Raw genomic sequence first — 25,486 nt, forward strand, 5'->3', positions numbered from 1 at the left:
GAACTTCAGAATACTGCCATTTCTAAAATACCCAGAGTAGAAAAGCATGGAAAACCAGATCCATCTGATAGTATTTGCATGAGGGGTTTAATATGAAGAAATTCTTCTTTCAAAGCAAAAAGTTAGTATTAGAGTTAGAGGACTTCTTTTCTAATTCTTGGTTCCAAGAGGAAGTAATCAAAGACAAACAGCCAATTTGATAGCACTTGCTTCTATGCTCTTTTAATACAGTATCAGTTCAAATGTATTCAGGCTCCCAAGGAAGTAGAATGCCAGGCAGAGCAGGTAGTTAAAAGAATTCTACAACAAGCTATGCTGTTCTGTTGAACTGTAGTGCAGCCTCCCTGTCTGTCAGTGGAGTAAGCTTAGCTCAGTTCTTTATAGGCTGAAAGAACTGGATGCATCCAACCTTATTCTTAAGTGACTAATTTAAAGGTGGTGATTCTGAGAAATGTACACTTAACAGGAATTCTGTCTTGTTGAGCTGCCAGACAGTAGTCCAAAGTTTATACATAGTATGCCTAGGGTGCTTATTTCTACAAGAATAGTTGAGGGGAAATCTCCTTTATAAGACAACTTCCACTGAAATGGAACTTGATGGAGTTCACTTGGAAATATTGCACAGGTGAAACTCAGAACTGTAACTCCCCGCAGAAGAACCATATGGCAAACTCACGTGTTTCCAGGTACTGATAAATTACTGTGCAGTTCTCCTCCTGGTATTTGTAGCCTAGCATTGGAGAATATAAAGAACTTTGCTTCAAAGAAAGGGAAAAATATTAAAAGTCAGCTCTTTAATTCCATATGGCTAAAAAATTCCTTGAAAATTTTCACAACTCGCCTATTTTCCTCAAATGTATTTTTGTTTTTAGTTGAAAAAAAACCCCAAGTACTTTTATTTTCAGGTCTGAGAGTTGCTTTTTGCTTGTTTCTTTTATAACGGAAATAAATTTTTGGCCAGTTTGTCTCCCTGTGAATTCAAGAGGAAGAATCTTCATCAAAGTCAAATCCCAATGAATTATAGATAAGTTTTAGTGATTTTGTTTGAAGTTTTGTTTTGTTTTAATCTCAGAACAATGTAAATACTTCATACAAATTCTTTTTACTAAAAAACAGAGGTGGAAGAGCTCAAGGTGTATTTTTCCTATCATGGCTGGGCTTCGCGAACAAAGATTTGGGAAGGGCACTACCCACGTTTGTTGCAAGCGCATTAGGAAAAATATGGCAAAATATTTCAGCAGTAGCACTTCTGTGAAATAAGGGAGACAAAGTGAGAGTTCCTCCCAGAATTAAATTAATGCTAATTAAGCTCTCTGTCTAGCCTGAGAAAAATAGCCTTTTATTCTGCTGGGCTCTTATAATTACTGATAGTCATACAAATCATAAGATAAAGTCTGTTCTTGTAGAAACAATTTGTAGCTAAGGCACATCAGGGAAACTTAACAAAGCTGACAAAACCTGACAAAAATTATTTCTTGAAAGTTGCACTCATTCTGTATCTGAAAAAGCATCTGTTGACTTTTTCTGTTTGAGATGATTTGTTTTCTTTTGTTTGCATGATGACACAGCTGCAGTTTCCTGCAGTATTATAAAGGCTTAAAGTGGCCATCATTAGTTTCTAAAATTTGTAGTACCTCTTAGAGGTCATTCTCAATGTTACTTTGGGAACCAGATATGAAAAGTGGAATTAATATGCCTTAAAAAAAGTTATTAAAAGAAGATTTCCATTTTGCAAGAATTGATCCCAGTTTTTCTCAAAACATCCTATTTGCTCAGAACTAAAAAAATGAACAGTTCTCTTTATCATGGTTTCCAAGATATCTGAGCATAATTTACTCAATGCACATAGGTATCAGCAATAGCAGTATCAGTATAAATGGTCAGACCACAATTGCTTTCATTGAGAGGAAAGGGCATGCTCACCGGTGCTAGCACAGAGAAATCGTTCTGGCCATTGATGTAATCAGTGAACATCAAGTCAAGTGCCACCTGGAATAAAACTCAGGTCTGCAACTCCCTCTCCTGTATGTCTAGGAACTTCTCTGACCAGTGCTCAGAAAAACTTTTAAGTATGTGTGTGTTTTGAGTCCATGTTCTAGGCTAAAGCCACAAAATTTAATTTCACTCCCCAGGAGGCTGAACTGCAAGTGCACAAAGTAATTAACCATTAGCAACTGATGTATGTTACAGTGCTGGAGAGGAAACTGCAGAGTATAGACCAATTACCTCCTGCCAGGAAAGCTCAGAGAAGCTTTTGTCTGGTTATTAAACATAAGTTATAGAAAGTAAGAAGGACAAATTGGAGAAGGCATATGCCTGAAATCCATGCACCTGAGAAGCGTAACAATGATGTGAGTGAGCATAGAAGCTCTGATACAGACCTCTGTAAAATCTTCTTAGTATATAACTGTGTGTTTTTCCTGCTGTGAAAGTAGAGCATATACTTGAGCCTTCTATTAAAAATTGTAGCCAAACTCTTTTATAGTTTAATTTTGTGTGTGTGTGCAATGCAGGAGTAGAAGAGAGAGAATTTTTACACTGGCCATGTAGACTAAAAGAATCGCGCTTCTCCGGAAGTTCAGAAATAAAGCTACAAACTGTAAGCATAAACACAGCAGCAGTAAAATGTTAAGCTTTTATTTCTTCTATTAATCAGATAAATTCTCAAGCACTACAGTCACAACATATGCTTACCATTAGTAAATAAGTAGAAAATCCCCAAATTCTAAAAGTCATAGGTTTTAGAGTAAAGGTAAAAGATGATCTTCATCTCTCATGTTAAATATAGTCTTCCAGAGCACAGTGTGTGAATTTATTCCCACTTCACTCCATAGTAATACAAGTAGTTTTCTGGACCGAGCCACTAGGAATACACAAGATCTTCTGAAAAGATGGAGTAGCTAATGCTTAAGTGAGAGCTCTTCTAGCAGATGTTTTGATTGAATTTATAAAACACACTCAGACAACCTCAATTTCATGTGAACAAAAGAGTATTTGTGTGGCCTATTCCTGCTTTCTGCTTATAGCTTATGTTCTGCTTGGCTTCACTGTTCTCAATACTTACAGGTGCTATTCATAGTAAAAAAAAAAAAGAAAATAACAGACAATTCTTCAAAGCAGCAAACAGCTGGGTCTCAGCTTCTAAATTTTTGCATGTGTGTTCTGATGAGTTTAATGCTATTGAATGTATGCATATTTGAATTATCTTTTTGCCTGAGGCATACTAAAACTGCTGGGTACTTGAGAGCAAGAAAGGCACACAGAAGCTAGAATCTATACCCCAAAAGTGACAACTAATGAAGCTCTGACATCCCTTATTCTGCCCAGATCTATTGGCTTTCCCACGTCCCTGGAGTTTGCTTCAAGGCAATGTCTAGTTCCCTTACATATTTGTAAAATACTACATTTTGAAAACAGTACCTGAATTACCAACATGGATTATATGATGTTTCCAGAAATTTTTCAGTCATAAAATAAATAACCCACACCTGATAAATTCAGTGCTGGATATGGGACATATATTATGGGATTATCTTTGTTGGTATTGTCAAACATGAGAGCAGTGAAAATGATTTGTCTGAATAAGACATTAGAATTGGATCTACAGCCATCGCAATGCCTGAATTTGTGTTTCACAATAGAAAGATTAATGTTTTATTAGATTATATCAAAGAATAGAACCAAATTGCTTTTTTGAACTCCCTCATCCTTCTCCATTGGATTACTGGCATACATCTGTATACTTTGTTCTCCTTAGTCACGATGGTTTACATCATAATTGTGAATTTAATTCAATACCTTTTTCCTTTAAATTTTATTATCCAAATAACATTGGGAATTGAAATTATAAGAAAAAAATTGTTCTAGAAAAACCCTTAACTTACACTTAGCAGAAATCTACCTTGGGAATTGCAAAGCTGGTTATTTTTTTTATTTAGTCCCAACTTACTCTGCACTTGGTTTCACCTGGTCTATATAGCCCCTGCCACAGTAGAACATATACTAATTAGAGCTGTGAGGTGCTAATATGCAACAAATAACTAATAGTAGAATCATGAAACTGTAAGAAAAAAATATTTCTGAACAGATGGTCTGAAGGCCAGGAGCAAAGTAAATCAGAGAAGTTTTACATATATCTGTATAATCATCCAAACTTTCACAGTATGATTTTTCCAAGGAAACAAACAAGAATATCTTTGGAGGTTTTCCTATCACCAGCAGTAATTTTCTGCTTTTGCAAATCTGCACAAACTAATCAAATAGTAATAAGAAAGGTCTTGATCCTGTTCTCATTCATTTCATTCAGAGTTTGGCATTGACTTGGACATGATCACTACTGAATGGAGATGTGCAACAGACAGCAGTTTTGACCTGGAATTTTGTTAGAATTATCATAGTCATTTTTACTATTGACTTTTCCCTTAACCTTGTTTGCTGAAATAATTTGGTGCTTCTTGGGACAGGTTCTCATCTTACACTAGAATAACTTCCTTGTTTGGAAGAAAATTACAAGATTGAATTAGTAGAATTTTCTTTATTTGGGAGATTAGTTAGATAATTTGTTTAAGATTAAACTAGAAAAATAATCAAAATTATCAGTAAATTTTAAGAGCATGTTAAGAGACAAAGCAGAAGAAACATTTATTTACAGTATTGTCATAAAAATAGTATTCTCTGCATCAAAAAATTAAAGTCAAGGAGCAAAAGCTCTTATGCAAGTGAAATCAGTATGTGCCTTGCTAATTAAGAAGCTTACTTTATAAAGTTCTTTCTCCACATTGTTCCATTTTCCACTTTTTCAAACTTTATTCAGTGGTCTCTGACTTAGATCCTGACAATGTAGATGTCTGTGTTAGAAATGCACTGGCTTCCTGAGTGTCAGAATTTTTATCAGTATACTTATATTTTCAAGATTTATCTTACAAGCATGTTAAACTTCAGAGCCTGCTGATTTCTCAGTAAAGAAACTTTAAAAACTGTTCTAAGTTTAATGTAGTCACAATAAAGAATTATACCCTTTCCAATCTCTCACATTAAAGTCTATGCACCATTTTGTCCTGATGCAGATGACATTTTCAAACAACTTTATCTTACATAGCTCTTTCTCTCTCCCCTGTCCACTCCTCTGTGCCAGTCCTTGATTCCTTCTCCCTTCCTGCTGTTTTTTTGTTTGTTTCTTTACTTTTTTTTCCTTCTGACTGCAGGAAGTTTTTTTACTGGAGAAAAGGCCAAAAGTGAGGATGCTTCTTGGTGATTCTCCAAAAATCCGTCTTTCACTTTACTGAAGATTTCCCCTCCTCTCTTCCACCATTCTGGAAATGGCAGTTACTGCCTTACATCTACAGCCCAGCCAACTGTAGGCAGGACACTTGCAACTGGGTGGCTGTGCAACACTCCATTCCAGCTGGTGCTTGATACCAAGGAACAGAAACTTTTCTTGCCTCTCTTAAACATTGCATCTTGCCTATCAAATAGTAGGGCAGAACCAATGTCACTGACATTCAAACCCATCTTTACTGATACAGACCAAAGCACCCTGTACTTCTAGAGAAATGTAATTGAATAATTTTAATGACTATAAAAATTGTAATTCTCCAGATAAACATACATGTAATGAGAGTGATTACCATGCAACAATAAACTATCATTGCTATTATAAAACCATAAACTGTTATTCAATATACTATAAAATTCAAAATCTAATTGAAAGTGCTAGTTTAGCATAATTCCCACAAGCCATCAGTCTTTAATATTGTGAAATGAATGAGGGGTTTGTGGAGCTATTAATTGTTACTGACAAGCAATAACCACTGGAATGAAACTCCAATTATCAGCAGCCATTAATCACATCTACTGTCATCTGCGATGTCAAAAAAAATCAATAATATTCTAAACAGCAAAGAACTACTTATATCTCTTATGTTTTAACTCACTATAAAAATCAGATGGTCTTTTGGTGGGATAAGCAAGGAATTACAAAGGACTATTTTCATTCCTGTTCAGTCTTGTGTTTTCTGGTTTAAAAAAACCCTCCCACTTTATTGCATTTTGATGGAGACTTAGATACCTCACAGGTTTATTTCTATACAATTATGTACAATTTATAACATAAATGTTGCTAGCATGATGTTATTGCAGTCACAGCCTTTAAAAATAAGAAATTATAGTGATCATCTGAGCATGCAGTTCAGTAATCTGTTCCAGGAAAGCACTTAATGTTGCTTTTAGGATGCAGCTTGATCAGGAGGTGTTCTTGGAGATTAGGGTGTAAACAAGAGGCAGAGCCTCGCTCAGAAAACATAGTTCTATACTTTTCACCTTGTTCATTTTTCAGATTCTGTGTTTACTCAAATAATTGTCTTTGAACATACACAGTATATCAAAAACATACATGTACATCTTTGGGAATAAAAGGATAGGGATCTGTTTGGTACTAGTGAATGGATTGGCCAAATGTGCAGTGTGGGCACGGCAGTTAAAAAGCCTCACTTGCAAAATGGGATCTGCTTTCTGAAAATTTCCCCTGAAAATAAGAAATAACATTGTTCGACTATTAAGGACATATCATGGTCTTACTCTCAAATGATATTGAGGTTTTGACTGAACTGCAGAAAATACAGATCATGCTGAGTGCTCAGGAGAATTTGCCAGTTGTTTACCTTGAGAGTCTGCCAGCTTCTGCTGGCATAAAAAAGCTTAGATTTAGAATAAGGAAGTATTTTAGAAGCAGAATAAGGAAGAAGAATAAGGAAGAATTTGGAAACACTGAATAACGTCATTTAGAAAAAGCACTGAAATCCTAATATATTTTGTTTACTACACCATGTTTTTCACTTACTATTTAATCAACACTTCATAATCTAGCAAAGATATAAGTACTCTAAGAGGAATCAGCAGAGCAGGTATAACATCTGTTCATAATGTACTGCAAATATGCAGCAGAGTATCTTTTTAGAAGAAACATATGAGAATTGACAGTTGAATATACATCAAAAGAAGCCCTAAAATATGCATAAATTGTATTTAGTTAGGTCTTAGGCACCTCTAAAGCATGGAGCGGATGCTTATTTTCCAAGTTTTTGAGTAGAGGTGTATTTATAAAATTGAATATAGCAGTGCCTCTGGAAGTGAAAGTCAGAGGTTGACCATAGTAAAAATTTTATTATTCTAGATTACATAACCAGTTTTCCAAGTTTTTAAATACTGTATTGTCACTAAAACTGGGGGGGTTGTAATTGACAATATTGTTTTATAGTGTACAATGTACTCTTGAATAGATCACGTCTTACAAATCATGTCTTTTCTCTCTGAAATTCTCTTAAGATATGGCCACTGTTCAACCTTGGTTACTTATAAACTATGGTTGGATAAAAATACTTTACTTCTGATTTTCCTGCTAGATGTAATTGAGCATTCTACCTCTGCAGCATAGCAAATTTTTGGCCTATCTGCATTTTCTTAAATTTATTGAAGACTTTAAAAGTGTACACATCTAAAATAATCAATATTATACTATAATACTCTAATGATCAATTAATTAAAAAAATTAACTGCCTAAAAAAGTGGAATAGCAGAAAAAACTTTGTCTGTCATGGGAAAACTTTGGAACATGATTCTTTCCTTGACTTAAATTCCCAAACTCTCCCATTTATCATTTTCTTGATGTTTTTCTGAGTTGTTCAGTGTGAAGCTTGAAGGGTGTGCAAATTTAGTAAAAAATAATAGTAGAAATAACTACCATGCTATGATAAGATTTTAGTTTTAAAAATTCATACTGACATTCCATTTCCCATATTTAATTAAATATTTCTATCTTTTCAGCAGAAATTACTAAGTATTTTAAAAAAGTTATTTTCCAATACCAATTTAAAACTGCAGCACTGAAAATTTATCATGACCTAACACATTCATTTATGCTTGTTGTCAGGGTAACAGAGCTTATCAGAATAGCAGAAATCAAAGTATTTAAAATGTAGTTGTAAATTCTCAATTTATTACGGTAAGGTAAACACTGATTCTGTCAAACTAGTTATCTTTCATTAGCATGGAATTGAATACATTCTTAGATGAAAAATATTACTCTATTTTGTAATAATAAGCAGCTTTCCTTTAAAGAAGATAATAATGGAAAAATGTTTGCTAATTTATCAAGTATATTTACAACACTGAGTCTTTAAACTTGAGCTGTCAGTTGCCAGTTAACTCTTATTCAAGATTCCAGCTCACTTAAAAAGGAAGAAGACCCTTGAATATAATAGTGAGAACTGGCTTCTTCCCTCCTTCTCTCCCTCCCTTTCTTTCCTTATCTCTCACTGAATAATAACCCTCATTTAGTGACATCAGTCATTTTTGCCATCAGCCTATTTTATGGCTGGAACAGAAGCATGAGTGGCACACAGACTGAGATGTGTGAAAACTTCATAGATCTTGATAATACAGTGGAGAATGTGTTATGAGTTGCTGTTAACATTAGCTGAGAAATGAAAATGGCTGCAGTAATTTGCACAGTAGTTGCAGCTCAGCCCCTCCTGCATTTACAAATGTAAACAATGCAGTGTCAAACCTTGGTACTGGTAAACTGCACTGGTTTTGGCAGTGAGTGCAAGCTTTACAAGGGCCATATAGCCACGATCCTCTGTTCTCTTTTCTGTGAGGTTCTGTTAGCTTTAAATGACCTTGAGTCACTTGAATGACTTACCAAAAAAAAAAAAAATTATCTTTCTAAAAGCTGGTAAAAACTAATAGGAAAGCAAAATGCAGGTGCAAATATTGAGAGTCACTAGAATTTATCTGATTTATTTCTACTAAAGATCTGGCTAATGGGAGCGATCTACTTTTTGGCTACTCAAACTGAACAGTTGAATAGATGATAGTTTTGAGGATATCATCTGAAATATTGCACAATTATCATGAATAATTTGAAAATGTTCTGTTCCTCTAACTTAAAATGCCTTATCTAATGGACTATGGCATTTAGAGCCAAACTAGGCCAAAAAACAGCAGGCCTGTATGTTTATGCTATTTGGTATCACAAAATTTGTCATTTAAAATGTAAGTGGTGACTGAATAATAGCTCCCAAAGAATGATCTAACCTTGGCTGGATTTTGTTTCAGAGTCAGATAACAGCTGCAAAGATGGCACTCCAGGATAAGAGAGGGGTGAAGCTCAATCTATTGACATGCAAAGAATGGAATTTGCAGACAAATACTGTCATGTAAAATACAAAGTATTTTTTCATTGAACCATCTTTCCTCAAATCTTGCTTCAGTTTTGGCCACATTCATAACAATCTGCTTGTGAATTCTGATACATTGTAAAGAGAAAGCCTTTTAAAATTTGGAGATTCTGTTTGTTTGGAACTTCTTAGGCCCTGCGGACAGCTCACTTACCTGTATCAAAAGGATGCAATTAATTATTATGCTTTTACTTTAATTGTTTTCAGCAAATACCCTCCACTTTATTATTCTAATAATTCATGTCATGGTTTTATTACAGCTGAGAATATGGGCTCTCATTTAGAGATTACTGATTAAATGTTTTCTCCAGCCTACCCCATGTAAAACTATTTTTGATGTAAAACCATATTTTGGGAATGTGTGTAGCATTACACGTAGCATTTGCTGACTTTTGAGTCAACCTGCTTTGAGGTTGTCTGTAGGTTTTTACATATGGTGGCTAGCAATTTCTTTCTGTTTAAATATTCCTGATAGAGTTTATTACTTTTCAGGAGCTGGGAAGTAGTATAATGCACTTTCAACTCTCATATTTAGTTCCGTCTCCATTTCAGTTACAGACTGTACTGATATAATTAAGAACTATGCAATTTGCCCTTATTATTCCATATACCTTGAGCGTGTTCTGTTCTTTCACTTTTAGCGCACTCCCCAAGGTAATACAAAATAATAACATGCCATATGGCAAATGGAATCAGCTGTAACACCACACAGCGTCTTTTATCATGTAGCTTTTACAATATGACATTCCCAAGTTTGCAACTGATGAATATTGCATGTCCTAGAGAAACTCCAGCTGTATGATGCTGCTTCTCCCATCAGAGGCATCCTTGCTGATACTCTGCATACATGCAGCAGCTATCAATCAACAATGTACAAAGGAATAGACAGAATGTCTCAGTGTGTGCCAATCCTACCAAAGGGCAGAAAGTTATCACGAACACGATATTGCATTATCAGGAATTGTGTGTTGTATAATTAATATGATGCAACAGTAATAATGAGTTTTGAGGATTTTTGTTTGATTGGTTTTTAATGTCTTTAGAGCTCTTGATTCATAGAACGTGTTATTTCAGTAGTGAATTTCCATAGATTTGGAGTCAGTCTTCTGAAAAATGCTGTCTGGAAGCATTAGATGCTGTTCTATGAAAGTTAAATATAAACATAACATTTTGTAGATGGGTTAAAGCATTTCTACAAACTCTAAAAGGATTTCTGTTTTGTGGATAAACTAAATGGATGTGATAAGGTGATGGTGTTACTCAGGAATGCAAAAACCTGTAAGTAACCATTTCTTAACACTTCGTGTGTGTTGTTATACCAGCATTCTCAAGTTAGTGTTAGTTTTGTGAGTGGAAGGGAGAGGTAAGGATTAAGCAGATAGGTATGTAATGTTTAGCTATTATTTTGTTTCCACCTTCTGTTAGTGGTGAAAATGCAATTTCTGCAGTGTGCTTGTAATGCCCCAAGAGATCAGTTCAAGGACAGGATATACATTGTAAGGTTTGAGAACTTAGAACTGTTGAGAAGGAACAGTAACACACATAGCACAACATTCTTTTACTCCCCAGTCAAAATATTACTTGTCTGGCTTCCTGTGGAAATAGTACAATGTTTTACGTAGAGGAAATAAAATGAAATCTAGAAAAATTTATTAAAAGAAATGTCAAATACCAGTATAGTAAATATTTTCACTGAGGGTAAGTAAAACTTTGTTCAAAAAGTAAATTCATTGTGTGAGTGAGTGTAAGTGTGTGTGTGTGTGTGTGTGTGTGTGTAGGTATGTCCATAGACACATGTAGCAGTAATTCTCAGAAATACTAGGAAGGGCAAGATAAACATACACTATTTGATACCATTCTTTTTACATTTTACACTTTATACAGAATCATCTGAATCACTTACCTTTTTTTTTTAGTAACTGCTCTGTCTTTTTGTCCTTAATTTTTCTTTCTTGCTTATCTGCATCACATGTACTGCCGTTCTCCACTGTTTGCTTGCCTCCTTGTCACATGTGAAACCAATGTGGACTCTGTATTGATAAACCTGCATTGACAAATATCCTTGAGTTACATATGGGTAAATGAAAGACTTTTATTACTTTTCTTTCTGTCTTCCATGAAAACAGAGGTAGAACAATTAAGAGACTTGGGGTCAAGTAATAAAGTAGTAAGTTTGCAGATGTGAATACTGACATATTTTTATATTACTAACCACTTAGATCCATGCACAGAATCTGCTTATATACATTTTTTTCTGCATAAACTGTGGCAACACAAACATGTATAAGTAATGTCTTGCAACATAAAACGTGGGCTCATGAGAAACACAAACCACCAGTGTTTGGCAAATTTTCCTCTGTAAGCCCAAGCAAAACCTTTAGAACGACCAGTCAGATATGTCACAGTCTAGTTTAGTTACAGCATTGATCTCTTTTCTTTCAGGCCTAATCTTGAAGTTTTCAACAAGGTGCCTATCTAAGACATGTCTACAAGGTTCAGCAATTTTCACAGAATTCTAATTGGGCTTGGAAGAATTATCCTTGTATTGTAAATGGTAATTACAGTTTTACGGAGGCTTGTTCTGTTCATTTTCTGTTTTATCATTTTTTGTTTGTTGTTGTTGTTTTGTTTTTTGGAGGGTTTTTTGTTGGTTTGTTTGTTTGGGGGTTTTTGGGTGTCTCCCCTCACTCCCTGAACTTATATCTTGGCTTTTTCCAGTTCCTAACAATCCCTCCTCCACTTCTTGTGCCTCTTTTCCCCACCTTTCCTTTTGAATAATCATGCCTTTTCGCAAGAATGTGTAAATTAAAATTGTATTGTCCAATGTTATGAACTTTAACCATTGCCAACATTCTTATTTGTAAAACTCTGACCTCCTTAATTAAGTCCAAGATAAACACCTGTATCTGGAATCTGATGATGATTACTTGAAATGACACGTTTTTGTCAAAGAAGCAGATATGAAAAATAATTAAATTTGGGAACATAGAATGGTGCCAAGGAATTTTAATTGTATTAAACTGTCAATTATTGGGACACCCTTTATAGAATTAAAAGCATATATTTGAAATAATTTTTACCTTCATGAGGAATTTATTTGCTTGAGAGGAACAACAGCTGTATTTGTTGACCCTTTTCCAGGAGGGTCAGAATGAAGACAAAAAGCATAGAAATACTTAAAATGGCTTCCTTTAAATGGTTCTACCTTTTAATGCAAGGACTCCTTGAGTGTCCAGTCCCAAGGATCTCACAAGCCTCTGCCCAAGCATGACTGACAACCGAGCCTGGACTATAACAGAGTTATAAAAATTCACTTCCGTCAAGTAACTGTTAGCTTGTGCATCATTTATCGCAGTTCTGTGATTAGTCTCATCTTCATACTTCATATTACTTTAACATGTAATATGAGTTTCCTTAGAGCTTGCCACATTTTATTAAGGTATCCAGCTTTTCACAGGGACAATATTAAATGAAAAGCATTCTTATTTGCCTGGAAATTTATGCCATACACCAAATACCATTCTATCTCTGATTACTTAGCAGGAACCATCTGTCATGTCCCCACCCCCACAGTGCTGAGGAAGGTACAGACTGAAGGTGAGAAGTATATTTACTTTTGACTACAAAACCAGCTGTTGCCTTACTTTTAGCTGTAAGGCAAACATGCTGGAAAAGGTGACTATCTGTTGTGATTCTAGTGTACTGGGACCAACTATGTCTGTTGATGACAGCTGACCTCTTAAAATCTGGAAGAAAATTGCTTTATGGCTTACATCAGGAGGGCATGTACAAATACAGCTCCAGCTGGAAGCTGGAACCAAGAAGAAAAAACTTTGGGCTAGGAAAGTAGTGGGATGAATTCAAGTAAGAATCTGCCCCTTCTCATGCCTTCCTTTTGGTAGAAAATTGTATCGCAAAAGAGAATATTTTTCTCTAATGATAACACAAGATTCTGAAATTAAGCACAGCAGGTAGAAACATCCAGCACAGAATTAAAAAACTGTTGCATATTGATATGCTGAAATCATTCCCAGCTAAATATTCCAAGTGGAAAAGGTACAAGCTCTGCTGTTCATTCTGCCAATTTCCCTTTGTAAAACTCTGGCACTGTGTTTTGGGGGCTGTGTACTGTAATCCCTGTTAGTCTTACCATCATCCATCAGACTAAGAAAGATATTTGCAGAGCCAAATCATTTTGACTTTGAATAGGATTGCAGAAAAGAGGTATATTTTCAAAATTATGTAAAAGGGAAAAGGGGTATTTCTTCACTAAAACCACGTAATTCCCCTGTTACCTTCTTTCATATTGTACAAGGGGAGTGCTGTGCTGAGATGTAAATGTACCTAGAGTATATTTCAGGACCACAATATAAACACTGTCGGGAAAGGGCACTTTATGCAAATGTGTATCCTGAGTGATGGCTCTTCCTCCCTGATGATTCTGGCAAGACATAATAATTTGGGAAAATAAGTGGAGTGCCCTGCCCTTCAGCTCTTTTCTCTAGAGCACCAACATCCCCTTGCAAATAGGATTATGACAAAATAAAAGGTTCATTTAGGTGGGAGCTTCTTTTAAAATATGTTCAATATATCACAGCAGAAAATAGTAGAGATAAAGCAGAGCTATAAATGCTCTCTCCTGCTTTTAGGAAGAGAAAACAGACCAACATGCCTAACTCATATTGCACTCATTTTCCTTTTACAGCCCACCTGTCAGTCCTGTTATCGTTGTCTAGAAAAGAATTTACGGTAAGTCTTTGCTTCAATCAGTTTCCATGGTAACTTGGTTCTGTTTTAAAACCTTTACATAACAATGGCTTGGTTAAAATGATAATGAGGTGGTGTGCTCACCCATACCTGGACTACACCTTTCCCATTGCTCAGAAATAATCAGATAGGGATGTCACTCCATCTGCTCTAGGTCCTTCAGCTTCTACAACACTGTTTCACTAACCAAGTTGGATCAGACTGCCACCTGGAAATCTCAGAGATATAGTTCAGGGCTAGTGTTTACATATGACATGCTGTGAAGCAGAGTAAGGTGTTTTGGGGTCTGGAGTCTTGAGTTCACTGTGGCAGGATCCTGCATGTACAGTACCTACAGTGGGGCTGAAAGCTTCAAGGACCATGGCTTCTTTTAAGATATGAACCAGAAGAGGCAGGTTGTCTCCCTTGTAGAAAACACTTTTCTCAAGGGAGTTAAAAATTACCTTTGGGCCAGATCGAGGGGAAAAAAAAAGTTCAGAAAAAAAATAATTAAAGTTTTAATTGATCCTAAGAATATTTTGATAATGTCCCACCATTGCAGATATGTATATTTTATCCAACTTTTAGTTATCACTTATCCTAATTTCAAGCTCATCTCTTGCACTCATAATTTCTGATTCTCTGGCCCAATTTGATTTTGCCTTTGACAGTCTTTTTCGTAATTCTGATTACTTTATACCATCTCCAATCTTATCTAGGAGAAAAATCAACATTCTTTTTTATGTAACTTAAATACTTCAGTAATAGCACAAGTTTCAATTACAGGGAAATCTTAAAAGAACTTCTAGTGTGTGCCTGTTAGAGCTCTTCACCAAGTACTCTGAAAACTTGCTGCATTTCATGGAAGATGACACTTTCCCTCTGCTTTCAGATATTCTTAAAGTTCTGTACTAGATCTGCTCTTGTTGTATTGGGTAGCTTAATATATGTATAGGAAGTTTTTTGTTTCATTAGAGGCACTGATAGAATTTATGAAAAATAATTTTACACATCTGTATCTTCTAGGCAGGCATTTAAAAAGCCACTGAATGTAGGTATACACCAGTTAATTTACAATTGAATTTTTCCAAAGACTTGGTACAGATCTCATGTTTCAGCATGGGACAACACAATATTATTTTCCCATGATAAGTGGTTGCCCAGCTGGTCTGGGCAACTTAAATAACAGAAACATGTCCACGTTTTCATTGTGTTTCAGGGTTTGGATAGTGTGAGATTCCAATGCCTTGTCTGTAGCAAAACACAGCAGGGCACTGCTCAGGGATGTTTCCACACCTCCTCATTCCTGAATGGCATTACTACACAAGGTGTATGCACACATATCCTCGCATGGGTTTATTTTTGTATAGACTCAATTTGGTCATTTACTGATTCCTCTAGATATTGTAATCTCCCTGATATTTACTTGCCATTTAAAGAAAGAATCAAATAAGGAAAGAATTAGTATCCTTGTCCCAAACCAAATAGTATGGGGGTGCTAGAATTTTGATTTAGACCTACATAAATCCTCCCAAAACAACTTGAAAAAACAAGCTTTCAAATGCATTTTTTTCCCCAGCTCTTATTTTTAACTAACAGTTCCATTTACTCCTTATGTCCTAGCACTGTCCTAAAGTCATTAATTTCTGAGGGAAGGGCATTGTCAAATCAGGGTATCATAAATCTACCGAATTTCTTTCATCAGTCATGGCAGTAACGTCTTCACAGTACTCTTGTGTGTCAGTAAAGTATGACCTTCTCTGACTGATCTGTGCAGGCTATGCTTAATTGAACTGTGCTTTTCCAGCGAGCATTTTAACTTTCACACAATGATTTTTCAATAGCTGACGTCCAAACAACTGGTCTCTGTTTTCTGGGTAAAAGAATAAATAACATCTGATGCTTTGTCAATTGAAAAATAGTAGTTGCTTATTTTTAGTACCTTTAACATCTTTTAACTCAATTGAACAATTAAATATGCTTACAATTTCCATTTTTTCATTCCTTTCATAATCCTTTGTATGAAAAAGAGGAGTGATTCTGTGCCTCATTACTCTTATAGCATTATTGATTCCATCCTGATGCTAATCACTGCTCCAGAAATACTGTAGCTTGATGTGAAAACTGATCCTATGAGTTGGCTGCTTGAGATGGGAAATTCCTTGTTAGACTGGCTGTAATACAGTTCTTACTGTATTTAATTAATCTGGTGATTACTGTGTAGTGCAACAGGGTATATTTTCTTTTACCCTGAATATTGTTCATATGTATAGCAGATAAATTGCTAACTGCAAAATTATCTTAAATGTATTATTTAATATTTCAGCCTCTGATTGAAAATTACTGTTAAATTAAGAGTGTCTTATTTCTTACTTTTTAGCTCATTATGCTGACTTACACTTTTTAAAAAATTCCTTTCTTTATTCTTTTTTATTTTGAACTGTATTTTATCATCTTATATTAATTATCAAGTATTTGAGAATACCAGTATCTATTACTAATTTAGTTGCCTGCTTGTAGGAATTCCAAAGAGTTTATCTCTATTCCTTAAATAATTACATGATTTTTTTCCCCTGCTTTATGACTGCCCTCATGCTGCTCTACAATTTTTTTTTTTCATTTTTGCACAAAATTAATAAGATTTTATTTGGTACCTATTTTCCCCCTTACTGTGCTTTCTAAAGATATATATCATAATTTGAATGCTAGTTATATTGTGATAAAAGTAGAACAAAACTGTTTGGATAAAATAATTAAAGCTCAAATATTCATGTATCCATGAACCTTCACACTACAAATCTCAGACACCTCTGCTGATGAAGGCTGAATGGGCTACATATAAACAAGTATGTAAATTCAGAATTAGTATGGGAAGAAGTTCACTGTGCCTGTATTTCCAGTTTGCTGCCATCTGTGGTATATGCTTTTGAGCTGGATAAACTTTGCAATGGTAAAAAGAACCTCAGACTCCCTTTTTCTTTCCTGATTCCTTTGGTCCTCTTATGTCCTACATGATGCATCCTCTAAACTCCCACAGTATGTCCTAAACTGACTTTTGAGATACCTCCCTCGGATTTTATTCTCCTTATGCAAAGTATCTCCTTTCCCTGGTTATATGTGAGAAATCGTGTTTTGAAGTGTGCCACACAGAAAGAGCCGAGCAGAGGAATACCATTGTGAATGTTGTGGGAGGGGAACTGGAAGCACAGAGAGTTTGGAGAGGGTGAAGGCAGGGAAGGGCAGTGCTCTGTTTTCTCTCTCTGCCTACTTCTCCTGTGAGTAGCACAGCCAAGACAGGAGTTTGAAAGCAAGTTTAGCAGGATCACTAAGTTGCTTGCTGCCAAATGATCAAGGTAGGAAGGCTCATGAAACTGAATCAGGCACTCTCCCTTTGGGATATGACATTTGTTTGAGTCAGTACTGCCGCACATGAAGTCTTAAACTCTTTCACTTCTGCTGTTGTCTTGCCTCCAATCTTCCTCCTAATACCAGCACTGATCATGCTGATGATTTTATTGCTGTGAGTAGTAAACAATAATTATTTTATAATGGTACAGAATAGGATAGAGTGAATAGGTGCAAAGTGCAGAGGAGTTAAGAGCTCAAACCAAACCTTCAGGTACACTTCAGAGACCACCAAACCCTGTTCTGTTCTGGAAGACCAAAAAAAGGTTTTCAAGAAGTTTAATTTCAAACTAAGGTCATATCCACTCAATTTAATTAAGAGTAGATACTAGATACTGTTTTGATCTCAACTGAGACATGAGATGAATCTGATCAATATTTTTTTTGGTTTTTTAGCAGAATTGTTTTTAAAAAAACACACATTTTGGTCCCACTAAAATTTTAAAAGTTCCACCTTACTGGAACATAACCGGTTATCAGTGAAAATAAGAAACACAAACAGTGTTTTGATGTCACCTAACAGCACTGAATAAGTAGACACATATAATTTCAAACTAAGTTTGCTGTCTCAAAATGACAAAGACACAGTTAGCCATTAGGTCTAGATTATAACGCAAGTAGGCCAGTGAGTGGGCTCAGGGAAATTCAGGTTTCTTGCATGGCTTCTGGGCTTTTCTCTCTCTTCTATAAAATGGAGACCATGATACTTCCGTAATTTTTGCGATGGTAAGAAATACCATTTCTGTGATTCCCAACTTTTATAATGAAGAATGAGAGAGTTGTAGTGTATGTAAGTACCTAAACAGTAAATAGAAAATAAATATTTTCTATTTTCTGATCAACTGTCATAATTTTATCTTGGTTTACTTCATGATTTGCATCTTCCAATGTGAAGCTTTTCAATGACATTACATAAATAAATCTAGTTTAACATATAATTCTTCTAAAATTTATATCAGTTCCTAGATCATTCCATTTCTAAAAAGAAATGCATGCTTCCCATATTACTCTTACAAGTATTGTATAACCAGTAATTTTCATCTGTGTACTGAGAATCTGGGGTTTAGGGATTTATTAATAAAGACCAAATTAGGATGTTTGATTTTCTACCTTCTTTTCCTTCTTTAAAAAAGTCTAATTTGAAGGAAGCACAAAATCAGATTGAAGAAGTCACCTTGGGCTCTTGAGAATATATGGCAATTACATTTTCTTTTACAAAGGAAAAAGAATTAATCTTTTCTAAATTACAGTTGTGCAAAGAATCAGCTGTGGAGGTGAATGTCTTAAATAAGCTACAACAAGAGAAGCAGGGTCGATCAACAAGATAACTATCAATCTGGGTCTGGCATTGTTCTAGAAAATGGGGCAAATATTAATCTAATACACAAAATATTGTGAATTGCAGTGTTACATATGCCATAGATACGTGGGTGATTCACCATCTTTGAAGTCCAGAGTGCCTTATAGATAAATGTGCTTTTAAACTAGAAGTAAAGCTCAAAGGGAAAGGGGTTTGATAATTTTTGCTAAGATGTCAGTTTAGTCAGAGAATTGCTTAGAAAAATAGTATTAGGGTGAAACACGAAGATTTTCACAAATCTGCCAATGTGTAAAAGTGTAAGCTTCCCAGGCCACCTGTATTTTTCCCCACCATCTCCAAAACCACAAATATAAAATCAAGACATATTTAAGACAGAGTAACCTGTAACATTGAAAGAAGTTCAGCTTTAAAAGGTAGAAAAAGAAATCAAATCTATTCCTGTGAAAAAATTAGGGTAAGACTGTCCAGAAAAGCACAATCCAAAACACATGCTGAGGAGCTGACTGCTGGTCTGACTCTAGTAAAAAATAATAATAATAATAAAAAAAGAATCTGTAAATCAAGTTATATAGGTGATGTTCTAATCTTTATGATGTTCACATGTATTCCTGACAGAATTTTTCTACCCTACCTTTTTCCTCCCCTCCAAACCCTGCAAATCTCTAACGTTGATTTTAATACATATAAAATTGACTTTCTAGCATCTCTTTTATACTGTTAAACTGCCCAGTCCTTTATACTCTATATTCAGAACCTTCAACAGCTAAATAACTTCTTTATGCATGACTTTCATTAGGAAAACACTGTAGTTAGTGATTAGTAGAACAAAAGCCCTCTGAATTACTACCCTAACTGGTTTTTATGGAGAAACTTAATAGGCAAGCATAAAAATGTGGCTTTTTTTTCAGCAATTTTATTTCAATACTGCCACAGTAGTGGGACTTGCTGTTCAATTGTTATTAGATTTTTTTGTCATTTTTTTGTCTGATTTTTTTGCAACAGAAGTTGCAAGACAATTTTTTTGCCTCAACAAGCTTAGTCACTTGTGAATTTGTTACCTTCTTTACTACTATGAAATTTACAAGCCCAGTAATTTTTGAAAAGTAAGTGACAATTAAGTAAAATTAGCCATGCCAGACTTAAAACCAACTAAAACATTATTTTTTTAAAATAAGTGTAATGAGTGCTGGGTAAGCGGAGTTGAGAGAAAACGATGACACATCCTACAAATACAATGGAAGAGATCAGTATTTTTAAGGTCACTTCTCCTTGTTATGAATATCCCTGATGGCTGCCTAAGATCAATTAGATTTAATTTAGTCTGTTATTCCTCACTAAACTTCTGCTCCTCAGTCCTACAGTAACACATTTTATTAACAGTTGTGAGAGGGAAAACTGAGTTTTGGAGTTTTTAAAATCTAGAAAAACGAAAGAAGGAAAGAAGGAGAGAAAGAAAGAAAGATCATGAAAACAAATGCTGATTGAATTGTGTTTTTCTTTTCCTCTTAGGTTTGCTTTTCATTTCTATGAATATTACATTGGGAAATAATTTTTTAGCTTTTTTTTTGTGTGTGTGTGTGTGTGTCAGATGCCCAGGTGGTATAAATTAGCTACATTGATTCCACTGATGGAGTATGGATTTTTATTCCCATGGAATGGAGAACACAGGTGTGTAACATAGCACAGCATAGCATAAAATCTTTCTCATTTAGCAGAGATTATCTATCTTCATGAGAAATTCCAGGTACTTAGTATCTTGGACTAAGGAATCAAAACTTGATGGGAGCTTTACCACTACCTTCTCTGGAGCTAATGGGGAACATTCACACTACTCAATTTTAGGCTATTAGCTCAGATCAGATGATTACACAGAAATTTAGAAAAGGTAAAGTTGATTTCTTTTTTATGGTCCAAGTCCTTATTTAACAAAAAAGAAAGAACTGTGTTCTGTTAAGCTCTTTTTTGAAATTCAAATTATGTTGATACCTTAGGGAAAAGACTAACTAGAGGCTAACAGGGTTTGTGTGAGCTCCAGATGATTAACCTACTTTATATTGCTCTCACCATGCTGCATTGGTTAATCATTATCTTTTAACAGTGTCTTTAACAATTAGATAAAACAGCATTTATCTCTTTTCTATATTTAGAAGACCTTATACAAATTAATCTTATTTTTCCTCTATTTTCTATCATGCTTGGCATATGATGGAATATGTACAGTAGAATTAATGTAAGAAAAAAAACCCCAACTCTATCCTTGACTAGACTCAGAGGAGTTAATTCTTTACTGTCCCTCCAGGCCCACTGTCCATTACTGTTGAATGAGATACTATGACTTTCTAACTAGCAATGAGCAAATTTTAAAATTCAGTCAGGCATTTTCTCACTCAGAATCTGGTTTATCAGCTGATTTTTTTTCTTGAAGCATTAGACAGCTGATTGGGAAATCTGGTAAAAAGAACAGAATTTGGAATATTCTTTCCAGAATGAAACAGTCAGTTGTTATGGTAGTTTTGTGAGACAGCCCTGAGTATGTGTGATGATTTCGTGGTGTATTGCAGCTCATAAACCAATTATGCTAAAGGTAGGAGAGATACTGGGTTGTCAGTTATTACAGATGAGCTTTTTAATGGTGATATATCTTGGGGGGGATGGGAAGAAGACTTTTTCAGGTTCGTTTCTAGGCCTACCAGCTGCCACTCTGCAGCCACAGCACTACTAGAGAGAGCTATCTAATCCATCTACTCTTCCTTTCTCCTGTTTCAGGGATATAAACTTTAGTCTTCAGCTTTTCAAGACAGTATTTCAGAATGTTTTCAACATTTGGTGTTTCAATGATTTTTTCAAATGACGTGGGAATTTGCAATGGCCAGTTCTGCTCTGTGAGCAATATATTTGCAATTCTCAGAGGAATCTGGCAAAGGGACTTGTATTGTTACACTAGAAAGTTTTCTTTTTGTATCCTTACATCCTCTTATAAAACTTCTAGTATTTTTGTAAGAAAAATACATTAGCTGGTTCTTACAATAATGTGCATGCTTCAACCATAATGTCAAAAGTGCTGGTTTTCTTTTTAACTTTTCTTAAGATGCTAAACTAACAAAGAATTCAAAAGCATATTCTTTATTCATTTGCAAAAAGGCTATATGTAAGAAAGGAACATACAGCTGTGTTTATTAGCGTGCCTTATCATACCAATTTTTTTTCTGGTAGAAAACTAAATCAGCTTATTATTAAGTAGAAATATTATTAAGTAGAAATACATTTAGACATCTCTGAGAAAATCTTCAGGAGAAAAATAAATACAAGCATTTTATAAAATTTTTATATATAAACCAGAAAATTGCGAAGAAGTTTTTTTTCGCGAGGAATGCCATCACAATACCAGGCCATGTCATTTCCTTTGGGAGAAGGTACTTATCTATGCCCAGTATCAGGGCAGAGTCAGCCTTTATGGCCTCAAATTAAGGAACCAATGATGAAGAAGTACAGAAAATGCAATAGCTGAGAAAAAGAGCAGGTTTATACATATTTACTTTGCTAGATTGTATAGCAGATCTGATCTTCATTCAGCTATGTGCTGAATTCCACAAGAATACTTAATTCTTGTAATTCATGAGACTATCAGGGTAAAGAAAATAATTCTCCCCGGACTTCAGACAATGAGCTAATGACATTGTCAAGAGTAATCCCCAGGTGGAGTTGATTTTTTTTTTTCAATCTTCCTGTACACCATGAAACAGAAATATCTGTCCCTAGAGAGACTAAGTTATTAAAAATCTTATATACTTATTAAAAACACACAAATCCTTGCCAACTTCTATGTGGTATTGGAAAAGAGCCAAAGACATTGTGTGACATCAACATGTCCTACAAATAGAATAGAAGGAATGTTACCTGGTAAAAGTGCTCAAGTGACTGAGAAAAAGACTATATCACATGCTATAGAAGGAGGCAAATGAAAATCAAGAGCTTCCACCTGTCTGATTCTGTGGTAACAACGTCTGATTGTTGACTAACCTTGGGCATGTAACCACAATGCTCTAGTTGCAGACCATAAGGTGCCTCTTTAACCCCTCAGAGCATTCCTGCACTGTGCTCAGCTTCCTGTGTCCAGCAGCAGTATGTGCATCTTAGCCAGGCACATGGCCCCATCACACCCACCTGCACTCAAACACCTGCTCTATTTACACTGCCTCGAGATGCCCAAAGCAGCAATGTCAGCCAAATAACTAAGACAAGCATATATTTGTGATGGCAAAGACTGGCTAATTTTGGAGACCTTTTATTTATGAGAATCCCATGCCATTTAAGAAAAGAATTATATATTGGGAGCATTTATTGAAAAAGAGAATCCCACATACAGAGTTCATGCATAATATTCTTTTTAATACATCTTCTTCTAATTGAAGGAATTCAGTGCCACGTTTTTAGCATTTCCCAAGCGCATATGTTTCAGAAACTACGTATTTAAATCTCTCTTTCCCAGAACTGTAATAACAGAGGATTTCAGTAGCAACTTTTAGGTGTTTAAATTATTGCTGCAGAAACTGATATATTATAGTGCACACAGGAAAAGAGAGAATAGTTCCCCCCCCAGCATATTCTCAGTGTATATTACATGATTTATAAGGAGAACAATCATGTAAATGAACTGTGTTTTTCTGTTTGAAAAGATATAAAGCTAGATTTATACCCAAATTAAGAAAGTGTTATCAAAGTAAAATAAAAAATTCTCACCAGCAAAACCCCTAAATGAATAATAAGCACATACTGTATATTCTGCATGTAAGCAGTATTTGAAAAGGTAAAAAGGTGGGGTTTTTTACAAAGAAACTGTGAGGAGCTGCTGTAAATTCTCGGAGACAAAAATGGTTTTCTAATGTATCATAACATAAATACGTTCCTGTGTGTGTGGTTTTTTTGTTTTTTTTTTTTTTTTTTAATTTCTACACAGGCTATGTACTAGTGAAAAAATTTCTTTTTAATCCATCCATTCTACTTCATTTGACTTTGATTTTATTTCACGTGCCTGCTCAGTCTCATTTATTTAGTACAGACTCAACTCTTCCACTTCCCACACAGTTCCATGTTCCTTGGCCATGGTGGTAGCATGTCATGTACTTGCTGGGCAGCTCCTCTCCTGATCCTGGACCACACATGCTGCAGGTAGTGGGTCAGTAGATGGGTCAACTAGTTTTGCCTGCAGTATATTGTCCTGGGACAGAACAGGCACCAGCATAGCATTTCAATGGCAAATTTGTTGCTAGCTCTGAAGGGTTTCTTTGTGCCACCACCCTTCCAGCCTCAAATTCTCTCCACTCTGAGAGATGTTTTTCCCCTGCTGTCTCTAACTCCACTGGTCAGATTTACGAAAGAAAGGAGATTGCTGTGCTGGATTTGAGTATAGGCTTTTAAGCCATGCCAACGGTGTTTTAAAATTACATGCTTACTATTTAACAATTAAAATAATGTGAAACTATCTATGCACTAGCTATTTCATTTTTATCCTGCACATGACCTCTTGTGTCCTTCTGTGTACTCTGAATTGCAGCTGAAGTACAATTATTTCTGACAACTCAAACACTGACTGTGCATCTGCTGCAGAAAAGAACTTTATGTGGGATAAGAATCTATGTGGGAGCCCTTAATGCAGGTGGTCAGCTCACACTGAGCTTGCCTAACTACTGCCTTTGGCTTGGCAAACTGGTGCTTTGCTTGGATATGTTTATGCAAACCGCAGCCTACTTTTAACCACCTTGTAGACATGACCTCAATAGTAAACCTTTCACAACAAAATAATAACTCAAAATTTGAAAATCTGCATGGTAACATTTCTGTTGTGCTCCAGATGCTACCATGACACTATCTTACAGGCATAAAAAGTACTTTCACAGTGAATGCAGCTTATCAGCTTTTTGTTACTACAAACGTTTAATTGGCTTGATAGCAAAATATTTTATTAAAAACTAGAAAATCCAAACCAAGAATTTGATTGAAAACATACTTCAAACAAACTCATTATCGGACTGTTTCTGACATGGTTTAGGATTGAGAAAGATATTTAAACAGACATATTTACTATATAGTACTAAATATTAAAACAGAGAACATGCTATAGCATCATTCTTAATGTACTGTATAATGAGTGGAAGGGGTAATTGGCACTGCTCTCACTTTAGTTCATTGCTAGCCTCAGCCATTACTGTCCAAAGCTGCAGTTTAGGCTGAATGCTGACTCTTCTGTCTGTGCAGAAACTTTCTGTTCACTCTAATTAAACTGGATAATGCAATTCATGAACTGTTTCTGGATCAGTGCTCTCCTTACTTTAATGGAAATCAATGAAAAATAAGTAGGCTTCTGCAGGAGGAAATAAAAGTACAAACTCAATCTCAGAAAAACAACCCATGAAGATGTGTCAAAAGTAGAGCACATTGGTGACCTGTAGCCTTAATGCACAGTGCTTGCCTTGGAAATGCTAATGGCCAGGTCCTATTTCATCCTACTTCAAAATGAGTTATCAAGTCCTGCTGCTAGTACACAACCAAATAAACCAGAGTTTTGAAATAAGTTATCAAATCTTGGCACCAGTGCACCACCAAACAGTGGTTTTGCAATAGAGCACCGTGGAATGACCAAAACAAATCTCCAGAAATGGAAAACCAGAACATTTCTGTGAATGCAATTACAACAAAAAATGCTGCGGGTTGCTCAGTGCAGCAAATTTGCTACCTCTACAAGCCTCTTCTCCAGCATATTTTGCTACTTGGGCTTCCT

At 35.4% G+C, this 25,486-nt stretch overlaps 1 protein-coding gene across 4 annotated transcripts in view; it reads right to left on the reverse strand.

Annotated features, from left to right (window-relative positions):
- The window catches only part of B3GALT1 (beta-1,3-galactosyltransferase 1), a 186,491-nt gene that overhangs the window by 92,870 nt on the left and 68,135 nt on the right, over positions 1-25,486 (reverse strand). For all 4 annotated transcript variants that reach the window (XM_064660988.1, XM_064660984.1, XM_064660987.1 and 1 more), the window contains exon 2: positions 11,140-11,280. The gene's annotated coding sequence lies outside the window, so the exon portion shown is untranslated. The remainder of the gene's footprint in view (positions 1-11,139; positions 11,281-25,486) is intronic.

Source organism: Pseudopipra pipra, chromosome 7 (genome assembly GCF_036250125.1).
Source record: "Pseudopipra pipra isolate bDixPip1 chromosome 7, bDixPip1.hap1, whole genome shotgun sequence".
NCBI lineage: Eukaryota > Metazoa > Chordata > Aves > Passeriformes > Pipridae > Pseudopipra > Pseudopipra pipra.